The sequence below is a fragment of the Nomascus leucogenys genome, chromosome 19 (genome assembly GCF_006542625.1).
Source record: "Nomascus leucogenys isolate Asia chromosome 19, Asia_NLE_v1, whole genome shotgun sequence".
NCBI lineage: Eukaryota > Metazoa > Chordata > Mammalia > Primates > Hylobatidae > Nomascus > Nomascus leucogenys.
The window spans coordinates 44,897,578-44,910,334 of NC_044399.1; the positions used below are offsets into that span (position 1 = coordinate 44,897,578).

Here is a 12,757-nt window from a genome sequence, read left to right on the forward strand (position 1 = left end):
TTTTTTGAGATGGAGTCTCACTGTCACCTAGGCTGGAGTACAGTGGCATGATCTTTGCTCGCTGCAACCTCCGCCTCCCGAGTTCAAGTGATTCTCATGCCTCAGCCTCCTGAGTAGCTGGGACTACAGGCATGAATCACCGCACCTGACTAATTTTTGTATTTTTAATAGAGACAGGGTTTTACTATGTTGCCCAGGCTGGTCTTGAACTCCTGACCTCAAGTGATCCACCTGCCTTGGCTTCCCAAAGTGCTGGGATTACAGGCATGAGCCACCACACCCAGATAGGTGTTGTCACTATTTTTTATTTTAGGCATTCTGATACGTGTATAGAGATATCTCAGTGTGGTGTTAATTTTTCATTTCCTTAATGGCTACTGATGTGAAAATATTTTTATGTGCTTATTTGTCATCTGTATATCCTTTTTGATGAAATGTCTATGTAATTTTCTCATTTTCTTATCTGATGTTTCTTAACTGTCACATTTTGAGAGTTCTTTTCACATTCTAGATAATAGTCGTTTGTTGACTATTGGTTTGATTATGGTTCGCAAATATTTTCTCTCCCATTATGTAGCTTGTCTTTTCATCCCCTCAGCAACAGTCTTTCGCAGAGCAAACTTTTAAATTTTGATGAAGTCTAATTTATCATTTTTTCCTTTAATGGATCATGCTTTTGGTGACAAGTCTAAACATTCTTTGCCTATCCCTGGATCCTGAAGATTTTCTCCTAAGTTTTTTTTCTAAAAGTTTTATAGTTTTATGGTTTATATTTAAGGGTCTTTGTTCCATTTTGAGTCAGTATAAGATGTGAGACTTAGGTCGAGGATCTTTTTTTGGCCTACAGATGTCCAATTCTTCCGGCACCATTTGCTGAAAAGGCTGTCTTTTCTTTATCGAATTGCTTTTGTTCCTTTGTCAAAAATGAGTTGGGTATATTTGCCTGGTTCTATTTCTGCAGTCTTTATTCTGTCTCATTGATCTATGTGTCTCTCCTTCCACCAGTACCACAGAGTCTTGATTATGGTAGCAATATTATAAGTCTTGAAAATAAGACTGATTCCTACCACTTTATTTTTATTTTAGCTATTCTAGCTCTTTTGTCTTTCCATGTCTTTCCATGTATTCATTTTAGAATAATCTTGTCCATATCTATAAAACAATCTTGCTGGATTTTTGATAGTTATGTCAAATCTCTATGTCAGTTTGGGGAGAATTGACATCTTTACTCTGTTGGATCTTTCAATCCATGAACATGATATGTTTCTCTATTTAAATAATTGATTAATTGGCATTGAATAGTTTTTGACATACGAGTTATAATACATGTTTTACATCTAAGCATTCAATTTTTTGAGTGATTTTAAGTGACATTGCATTTTTAATTTTTGATATTCATGTATTCATTGCTACCGTATGGAAATACAGTTGATTTTTGTATGTTTGTCATATCCTACAACCTTTCTGAACTCACATTCTAGGAGTTTTTCTTTTGCAGATTCCTTGGGGTTTTCTGTAAAGACAGTTATGTCTACTGCAAATAGGAACAGTCTTATTTTTTTGTTTCTGATATCTATTTCTTTTATTTTCATCTGCTGCCATATTGCGTTGGCTAGAGCTTTCAGCACTATGTTGAATAAGAGTGTGAGGGTGGATATTTTTTGCGTCATTCCTCATCTTAGAAGACATTCAGTCTTTTACTAAAGTATGATATTACTGTAGGTGTTTTGTTCCTTGTTAAGTTGAGGATGTTCTCTCTTATTCCTATTTTTTTGAGTTTCTTTTAAAATCATGAATGGGTGTTGAATTCTGTCCAGTATTTTTCTGTACTGATTGATACGATCCTGTGATTTTTCTTCTTTAGCCAGTTAATATAGTGGATTACAGTCTTTGATTTTAGAATACTGAACCAACCTTGCATCCCTAGAATAAGCCCCACTTGATCATGGTGTGTACTTCTTTTATTATATTGTTGAATTCTACTTGCTAATATTACGAATTATTGCTTTTATATTCATGAGGGTTATTGGTCTTTAGTTGTCTTTTTTGTAAAGTCTTTGTCTGGTTTTGTTTTTCGGGTAATAGTGTCTTCATAAAATGAGTTGGAAACTGTTCTTTTCTGTTTTCTAGAAGAGAATGTGTAAATTGGTTTTAATTCTTTTTAAAATAAATGTTTGGGAGAATTCTCCAGTGAAGCCATCAGGGCCTGGAGATTTCATTTCTGCTCTTTATTATTTCCTTCTTTCTGCTTGCCTTGAGGTTGTTTTGCTGTTTTTCTTTTCTAGATTCTTGAAGTGAAAGCTTATAGTATTGATCTGTTATCTTTCCTTTCTAATGTATGCATTTAGTGCTGTGCATTTCTGTCTCAGTACTGCCTTGAATGCATTCCATAAATTTTGATATGCTGCATTTTTATTTCATTCAGTTAAATGTATTAAAAATTTTCCTTGAAGAATTCCTCTTTGCCCTATGATTATTTAAAAGAATGTTATTTAGTTTCCAAGTGCATGGAGATTTTCCTGCTATCTTTCTGTTATTGATTTCCAGTTTGATTCCATGTTGGTTGGAGAACACAGTCTACATGATTTTAATTCTTTTAAATTCTTTTAAATTTGTTCTGTGACCAAGGGCAACCTGGTAATCTTGGCATATATCTCATGGACACTTGAAAATAATGTATATTTTGCTGTTGTTGGCTAGAGTGTTCCAAAAACACTGACTAAATTCTGTTGGTTGATGGATTGTGGAGTTTTTATATCCTTGCTGGTTTTCTGTCTAGTTGTTCTATCAATTGTTGACAGAGGGGTGTTGAAACCTCTAGCTATAATTGTGGATTTGTCTATTTCTCCTTTCAGTTCTATCAATTTTTTCTTTGCATATTTTGCAGCTCTATTGTTTACATACACATGTAAGATTGCTACATTTTATTGGTGGATTGATTCTTTTATCATTGTATGATGTTTCCCTGTCTCTGGTAATTTTATTTGTTCTGAAATCTACTTTATCTGATATCAATATGGCCATTTCTACTTTCTTTTGATTGTGTGATATATCTTTTTCCATTCTTCCATTTTTATTTTTATTTTTTCACTGTTCAAGGTTTATTGGGGGTTTTAGTTGGTACGACACTTGGATAGTTGGTTGCACTGTTTATATGTTGGTCTTTTTACATTATATTGTAATGTACGCTACTGATATATCTAGTTCACAAAATAAGATCCTTGGAACAATTATGTACAAGACATGCAATACTGGATTTATACACTGGATCCCAGGATGTGACTGATTGGGAAAAATGTTGGACTAGTCATTGTTCAGTGAGGGAGCCAGCAAGTTATAAAACACACGATAAACATCCATCTGGCTCAAGGGGCAACTGCAGCATGTGCAGCATTGGCAGTGGTGCCTCAGAGGTCATAGAACTATTTCAGACTAACCAGTTTGGGACTACACAGGATTAGTACCATCCAGCATTAGGATATAGCTGCAGGATTTTACAAACCATTTCTGTTTCTAACTTTAGGAATTGATGTTTTTCCCAGTCCGTCTTAATATTACTGCTATAATCACAGACCAGAAAAAAGGACAACACGCACAACTTCCAACTAAAATCCTGTTGTAGCCTAGATAGTGAAATGGATGACATCAGAAGACTTTAAAATTGCAGCTCTGGCTGGGCGTGGTGGCTCACGCCTGTAATCCCAGCACTTTGGAAGGCTGAGGCGGGCAGATCACCTGAGGTCAGGAGTTCAAGACCGGCCTGGCCAACATGGTGAAACCCCTTCTCTACTAAAAATACAAAAATATAGCTGGGCGTGGTGGTGGGCACCTGTAATCCCAGCTACTTGGGAGGCTGAGGCAGGAGAATCGCTTGAACCCAGGTGGTGGAGGTTGCAGTGAGCTGAGATCTTGCCATTGCACTCCAGCCTGGGCAACAAGAGTGAAATTACATCTAAAAAAAAAATGTATAAAAAAATAAAAAAATTGTGCTCTTTTTGGATCCCCCAAAGTGTACCTGCACTCTTCTTCAAACGGGCCTCTTCCTCAGGAGTCAGAGTCACCTTCACAAGGTCTGAGATTCCATTCTGTCCCAAGATGCAAGCAACACTAAGGAAGACATCATCCTTTATTCCATAGAAACCCTTAATCGTGGTGGAAATTGGGTGCATCCGCCTAAGATTCTTCATTATACTCTCTGCCAGATCTGCCACATAGAGTCCAATGGGGAGAGTCCAATGGCCTAGGATGTGTAGCCTTTCAGTTTGATCACCTTGTAAGGACTCTCAACCACCTGCTTGTGAACCTCTTTCCACTGTTCCTTATCTGTATCAGTCCCTAAATGTGAGTGCAGAGTCTTCAGGGAAACACCAGCAACATTCACTCCACTCCATAAAGGCACACTAGAATCTCCATGTTCCCCAAGGACCCGCCCATGACAGCTTAATGGGTGAACTCCCAGCTTTCCCCCATCAGGTAACCGAATTGGGCTGAATCCAGACTGCAACCACTTCCAATAACACGGTTTTTGGGAAAGCCACTTATCTTCCAAGCCGCATAGGTCAAGATATCCACTGGATTTGAAACAATAAGCAACTTGCAGTTCGGGCTGTATTTTACAACATTAGGAATGATGAATTTAAAGATGTTCATGTTATGCTGGTCCTATTTAAGACGGCTTTCTCCCTCTTGCTGATGTGCCCCAGACGTGATAATGACCAGCTTGGAGTTTGCAGTTACATTATAGCCTTTGCCAGAGATAATCTTTGGTGTTCTAAGGAAAAGGCTGCCATGTTGGAGATCCATTATCTCTCTCTTCAATTTGTCTTCCATGACATTAACAAGAGCAAGTTCATCTGCCAAGTCCTTCATTAAGATACTGATGGTACAGATCATGGCAACAGCACAAACCCCAACAACTGTAATCTTATGGGGGGATCTGCTCTTCTTTTAGAAGATTATGAGTCAGCTGATCCTTGAGAGTTGCAATATTGGACTTGGAACCAAAAGCAATTGGGAATGCACGTCAGGCAAGTATCGGGGGCGTGTGGCAGTGAGACCTGGACTTGGTGGCAACGGCTCCAGCACTTCCATGTATTTTTAACCATTTATTTTAAACCATATTATTTGCCTTTAATATGATTATTGATACATTAAAGTTTAAGTCTGCCATTAGACATTTTGCTGTGTTTTCTCTCTGACTTTATTTCTCAATTTTCTTTTCCCTTTTTCCTGTTCAAAATGCAGGCTGCTTGAATATTTTGTAAAATTTCATTTTGATTTTCCAATAGTGTTTTGAGTGTATTAGTCTATAGTGTTTTGAGTCTTAGTAGTTGCTTTAGGTATTACCTCATACCCACTCACCCCAACACACACATGCATCTTATCGCACACACAAATGTCTGTTGGTGTCATCGTTTTACAAGTTTCACATGAAGTGTAGGAGACTTACCTCTTTTTATGTCCCTTTCCCTTCCCTATTTATAACAAAATTGTCTTAAATATTTTCTCTACATACATTCAAGACCATATTAAACATTATTACATTTTTTGCCCCAACCATCAACAGAATTCAGAAGGCTCAAGAGGATAAGGAAAATCTACGATATCCACCTATATTTTTGCTTATTGTATTCTTTTCATTTTTCTTCTTTCTTTTCTTTCTTTCTTTCTCTTCCTCCCCCTCCCCCTTCCCCTTCCCCCTTCCCCTTCCCCCTCCCCCTCCCCCCTCCCCCTCCCCCCTCCCCCTCCCCCTTCCCCCCCCTCCTCCCTCACTCTCTCTGTCTCTCTTCCTTCCTTCCTTTTTTCCTCTCTCTCTCTCTCCCTCTCTCCCTTTTTTCCTCTCTCTCTCTCTCCCTCTCTCCCCCTCTCTCTCCCTCCCTCTCCCTCCCTCTCCAGAGTCTTGCTTTGTCACCAGGCTGGAGTGCAGTGGTGCAATATCCACTCACTGCAACCTCCACTTCCCAGGTTCAAGTGATTCCCCTGCCTCAGCCTCCCGAGTAGCTTTCCATTTTTCTAATATTTTAAGAAACTTCTTTAACCACTTCCTTTCTATTTATAAAACTTCCTTTAGTCATTCTTTTAGGGTAGGTCTGCTGGCAACAAATTCTCTTTATTTTCCTTCATTTGAGAACTTTTTGATCTTTCTTCATTTCTGAAGGATATTTTTGCTGCATAAAGCATTCTGGGTTGACAGTTATTTTCTTTCGGCACTTGAAAAATGTTGTGTCACTTTCTTTTAGTTTCCATGGTTTCTGATGAGAAATCAACTGTGATTTTAATTGTTTTTCTTCTACAGGTAAGTTGTCATTTGTCTCTTGCTGCTTTCAAGACTTTTTTGTCTTTAGTTTTCAGACCTTTGACCAAGATCTATTTTGGTGTGGATTTCTCTGACTCTACTCCCATGAGGGGTTTGGGGTAATTCATTATAGTCTGGTGAGAGTGAAAGTCTTGGCTCCCCACTTGGCCTTTGCTGGTATGAATTTTGGGTGGGATCATAGTTTTTTTCTGTGATTTTTGAATGCAGTAAAGTGGCTATATTCTTTTTTTTTTTTGAGACGCAGTTTAACTCTTGTTGCCCAGGCTGGAGTGCAATGGCATGATCTTGACTCACTGCAGCCTTAGTCTCCCAGGCTCAAGTGATTCTCCTGCATTAGCCTCCTGAGTAGCTGGGATTACAGGCACCCACCACCATGCCTGGACAGGCACCCACCACCACACCTGGCTAACTTTTTGTATTTTTTTTTGGTAGAGACGGGGTTTTACCATGTTGGTCAGGCTGGTCTCAAACTCCTGATCTAAAGTTTTATGGATTGCTAGCTTTCTCATTTCCTTTAGCTAGAGAGAGCAGGCTTTTGTTGAGACTTTATTTTCTGCGCTTACTGGCATTTCCATGTTGCCAGCTACTGCAGCATCCAGTCTGGGATATATGAGGCAAAAGGAAAACCCAGATAACTTACCACCATGTCATTCTTTAGGTTCCAAGGGCTTTAATTGGTATCCTTTTCTTCTCTCCACCTTTCAAAGTAGCCTTATGCTTGTTTTATATATAAGGTTCAGGATTTCTATTTTTACTTAGCAGGAGGAATAAGGAAAAGTACATCTACTCTATCTTCCCAGAAGTGGTATTCTCACTTAGGGCTTTCAGTAACTTAGCAGACATTCTTGTAGTGAAAAAACTGCAGTGAACAGAACCTAGACTCCAATTCTGCTTTACATCTGTCACAAATTATTTTTAGTAATTTTCTAAAAATGCAATGCTGCATAAAACAAGGGAAAGATTGTACTTTGTTTTGTTCTAAATTTTACTAAAAGTTGGTCACCATTTCAGAAAACAACATCACACAGTATTGTAGTTGTTGACTTCACACACTTGTATCTGTCTACATTTGCAAGTGTTGTATTCACAGAAATTCCACATATAAGTATAAGCATCTGACTACTTCATCATGTTTTCAGGTGTGACCATGCCAAGTACTTAAATATGAAAGCTGTATTATTTTATTAGCAATTAATTTCCTTTTATTTTCTATAAAAGTAAAAGGAAAATAAAACGGCACTATATTGAAATTTTGCAATTACATGTGTAGATTGTATTTTAACATGAATTTCACTTCAGGATATAAAAGGGGGGGTGATTCAAAATAGCTATAAAAAGAGATAATTAGACCTGAAAGGGTTGAGACCACTAATCTAGTGCAATTAGTCAATAAGCTAACCAAATTTAACCCATTAAATACAATGATAGATAATACTATCAAAGAAATATTCAATTATCTAAATAAACCACTAGATGTCCATTGGACTCCTTTTCAGTGTGAGAGAAACCATGGCATTTCTTGATTATCAAACAGAACAGAGAACAGAGATAATAATAGATTTTAGCTTATGTTATAATCTTTAAAGAAAGGCAGACAGGAGCCCTACACAGGGGGTGAATGTCATGCCTTTCGAAAGGTTCAAATGGTACTAACAGAAGATATAGTAGGTATTTTTTTTTAAAAGCCATTTGTGTGATGATGGAAATTCACTTATTTCTTTCTGAGCCTCATTTCTTCATTGTGTACAATGAGGAGGTTGTGGGGCTAAAGAGGATCACCTAAGGGCCCTCCCATCTCAGTAGACAGCAATTGACAGTTTTCATTCCTGAGCTCATTTGAAAGGATTGGGACAGTGGAAATTTGGTTTCATTTTTCACAAATTGTGAGAGGACTGAGGGCAAATGAAACTTGACTTTCTTCAGGGTGAGATGACAGGATCAGGTGAGAATGAAGCAGAGAAGAGACAAAGATTACTGAGAAAGGACATATTTCTGTAATAGGTTTTTTTGGGTTGTTCTTGTTTTTGTGTGTGTATGTATATGTGGGTTTTTTTTTCAAGCAACACTTACTTATTCTGTAGATTCTACCTAGGCAATATCTTTCAAATCTATTCCCATGGCCACTTTCCCATTTCAGGACCTCCTCATCTGTCATGGACACTTTTTCATATCATCCTAATTAATTTTTTTGTCTATATCTCTCTCCTATGCACACTGACACCAAAATTATCTAAAATAAAGATCTGAGCATGTTATGCTTAAAAACAAGAAACGACCCCCTTAGCATGAAACCACACCCTTCCCCATCTGGTTCTCACCTGTCCCCCCAGCCCATTGCCACTTTCCCCATACTCCCTCTGCTCTGGCCATGCTTGTCACCAGACATGGCACGCACTTTCATTCTCTGGACCTCTACCTGGAACTTCCCTTTCCCTCTTCAACTGGCAAATTCCTCGCTTCTCCTCAAGGCTCAGCTCAAATGCCACCTTTTTTGTGAAGCCCATTCTTGGTTCGCTAAGTAGAATTAAATAATTTCTCTCCACAGCCATTTGCATATAGTCTGTGAAGGCACTTGCCACACTGTGTTATAAGGTCCATGTCAAAAGGATTGGTGTCCCTCATTAGACTTGTGAACCTCTCAAGGGCAGGCATTGAGTTGTATTCATTATTTAATCTTTAGTGCTTGGCACACAGTGAGTACACAGTAAATGTTTGTTGAATGAATGAGTGAATGCATAAAGGGCTCCAACATGGTATTTTAAGTATTATATACATATAGTCCTAAACCTGACTGCACATCAGAATCACCTGGGAAGTCAGTGAAAATCCGGATTCCTAGCTCTTATCTACCATTATTTTGTAGTTTGATAAGCTCTGAGTGATTCTTATGCAGACATCCTGGTGCTGGTTCTTAGATGGCCTTTGGAACCATCACCAAATCCATTATAGATGAGGTTCTAAAACTTTCCAACCAGGAATTTCACAGCTCATCCCAGGATGATATCTTCCATCTTATATTCTGAACTTTTTCCAAGAGCCATTGAGGCCACTTTGATATGTGGAAAATTTCAGAATTATTTTGGGGGCTTTAAAAAAGTACAATATACGTGTCTGGGCCTCTCTTTGTGGAGGTGCTGACATGCCTTAGGGAGGACAAAGAGAAGATTCAGGTGTGATCATTTATATTTTAAAACTCTGTAGGTGACTTTGGTAGGTCATACTCTACCTTGGTGACTCTGCACTTATACCAAAACATATATTACCTACATTTTATGGGGTGGGGGCCACAGACTTTGGTTCATGTTTAATTTTGGTTTGATATCTCAGAGCCAAGACCAATAAGAAATTCAGCTATCTCTAGTTTTTGGTTAACCACCCTCTAAATGAGCTGGAAGGCACAACTGCTCCTGCGGAAAGTGGCTATAAAAGGCAAGCTGCTTCTGGCTATCTTGATCACACAGATATTGAAGCAGGCTGGGTAAGAGAAGATGTAAGGCGGAGTGTGAGAACGTGTCACCATGGGAGGTTACTCCAAAAGAGTAACCCCGTTAGGTTTGATGAGCTTTTATTCCCCTCTGGATTGTCAGGGGATCTGCGTGGCTGGACAAATCATTTAAAACCCCTCCAATGAGCTGCTGTTTTACCACTTTCACCTTGGACAGCCAGGCTGTTGAGTATTTATTATTGCAGTGCATCAAGCTGGTGGCAGCTTAGATTACCACTGACAGCACAAGCTAGCAAGGCAGTTTGGTCCTGTCATCTTAAATTCTCAGTCTGCTCACTTGTAAAATGGGGACAATAACACCAGTTTACAGAGAACATTTGAGGGAGATGCCACTGTTTTGATTTCCAGGTGACCTGTGTGTTACATTGTTTTCTGCTGCTTACTTCTGAGCTACAATTTATGTTTTAATTTTAATTTTAATTTTTTTTTTTGAGACAGAGTCTTGCTTTGTCACCTAGGCTAGAGTACAGTGGCGCAATCTCAGCTCACTGAAACCTCTGCCTCCCGGGTTTAAGCGATTCTCCTGCCTCAGCCTTCTGAGTAGCTGGGATTACAGGCATGCACCACCACACCTGGCTAATTTTTTTTGTATTTAGTAGAGACAGAGTTTCATCATCTTGCCCGGGCTGGTCTTGAACCCTTGACCTCAGGTGATCCGCCCGCCTTGGCCTCCCAAAGTGCTGGGATTACAGGCATAAGCCACTGTGCCTGGCCTATTTTAATATTTTATTATGGAAAAGTTCAAACACACAAAAGAAAACAGTATAATGAACTCCATGTACCTTTCATGTAGCTTCAGTTATCAACATTTGCTACTCTTGTTCCATTTACTTTCAAACGTTTTTTTCAGAAGTATTTACTTTTTTGTAATTTAAATTTTAGTTTTCAACATGACACAAAATCTACATGTGGTTTGAAAACAAAATAGCTTCTAAGTTTATAATTGCAAAACACTGCATATGTTTATTTTCGACTTTTTATTTAGAAATATTTTCAGACTTACAGAAAAGCTGCAAGAATAGTAGTACACTGAATTTACATATCCCTTTGTCCAGACTCACACAAAATTAAAATGTAATCACTTTTGCTTTATTACTCTCTTACTCTGTGGATATATTATGTATACACATATAAAATCTATATGCATATATGTATTTTCTAATATATAACCATATATAATTAGCACAGTCTACCTGATTAAAATAACTACTTAATATTATGTAATACTAGCTGCAGTTTTTCCTGATTATCTAAAAAATGTCTTTAACAGTTGTTTGTTTTCAAACCAGGATTCAAATCTGTTGCATTTAATTGTTGACTCTTAAGCCTGTCTCTATTTCTCTTTTTCTTCTCAACACTTTTTTTGAAACACTTCAAACCTGCGGGAAATGGAAAAGTTCTCTATAGCTCCCTCTCTCTGTCCTTTGAGCTCTTGGTTCTGCCTTCTGAGCCACCCTTCCTTTTTATGAAAGCCAGCACAAGTATGCAGGTGAGTAGTTTTGTCAGCCTTTCCACTGCCAGTAGAATTTTGGGAGTCTGATAGTCTTTATGTATTTTGTACCCTTTCTATTTCTTTTTTGTTCAAGCCGGTGGTATTTCTGCTGAAACAGTTTCCCATAAGAACTTTGTGTATCTCCTGTAGATTTCCCTGGGGTTCATTCCACCAGACAAAAGCCATATTGACAGATCATTTTGAGATAAACCCTTCTGTCTCTTGACTTCTGCTGAGATGGCTAAGGGACTACACTTAAGCCCTCTGGTTGATTGAGAAGATCTGTGAGGCACACCTTTAATTTCTTGAAAGTGTCCTCTCATGACTGAGTAATATAATTTTTTGCTCTTTCTGAGGCTTTAGCAAAAGATTGTGTAACCATACTCTTGGTCTTTTCTCTAGGGCTTGCTTTCCTGATATTGAATCTCTTAATTTTAGTGTCTGGAGACACTGAGAAATTTCAAAATCATCAAATTCTGGTCCATTTTTGTTTAACAGTTCAAGTCTCAATTTATCCCTTTCATATTGAATTTTATTATAAGCAGCAAGAAGAGCCAGGTAGCATCTTCAATATTTTGCTTAGAAATCTTAGCTGTATAACTGAACTTTGTCACTTGCTCGTTTTGCTTTCCACATAAATGCAAAGAATAATTTTACTAAGCTCTATGCCTTACATAACAAGAATCATTGTGTCTTTAGTTTGAAGTAACATGTTCTACGCTTCGTTCTGAGTCCACACCAGCAGATTCAAGTCCAGATTTCTACTAACAGTCTGTTCAAGGCAATTAAGTGTTCTCTATCATGCCACTCAATTCTTTCTGCCTCTGTGTACTGCCCAGTTTCAAAGTCACTCCCAACTTTTTAGGTATTTGTTATAGCACCATCCTATTTCTGTATTAGTTTTCTATTGCTTTGTAATACCTCATTACAAGCTCAGCACATGTTAACTCATAGTTTCTATGGGTTAGGAGGCTATGTAAACATGGCTTAGCTGGAGCGTCTACTCAGAGTCTCACAAAGCTGCATGCAAGGTGTGAACTGGGCTGCATTCTCATCTGGAGGCTCAACTAGAAAATAATCTGTTTCAAGCTCTTGCAGGTTGTTGGTAGAATTTGTTTACTGTGACTGTATGATGGCCGTCCCCAATTTCTTACTGGCTGTTGGTGGGAGGCCCTGGAGGTTGCACAGTTCCCTGACACATGATCTTCTCCATAGGCAATTCATACATGGCTGTGTACTTCAAGGCCAGCTATGTTAGTCTGTTTGTATTTCTATAAAGGAATACCCAAGACTGGGTAATTGATAAAGAAGTGTTTTATTTGACTTACGGTTCTGTAGGCTGCACACAAAGCATAGTGCCAGCATCTGCTTCTGGAGAGGACCTCAGGAAGCTTACAATCATGGTGGAAGGCAAAGGGGAGCCAGCGTGTCACAAGGTGACAGA

General features: G+C 38.5%; 1 pseudogene; it reads right to left on the minus strand.

Annotated features, from left to right (window-relative positions):
- Positions 1 to 3,983: 3,983 nt before the first annotated feature.
- The window catches only part of LOC100599004, a 114,359-nt pseudogene continuing 105,585 nt past the window's right edge, over positions 3,984 to 12,757 (minus strand).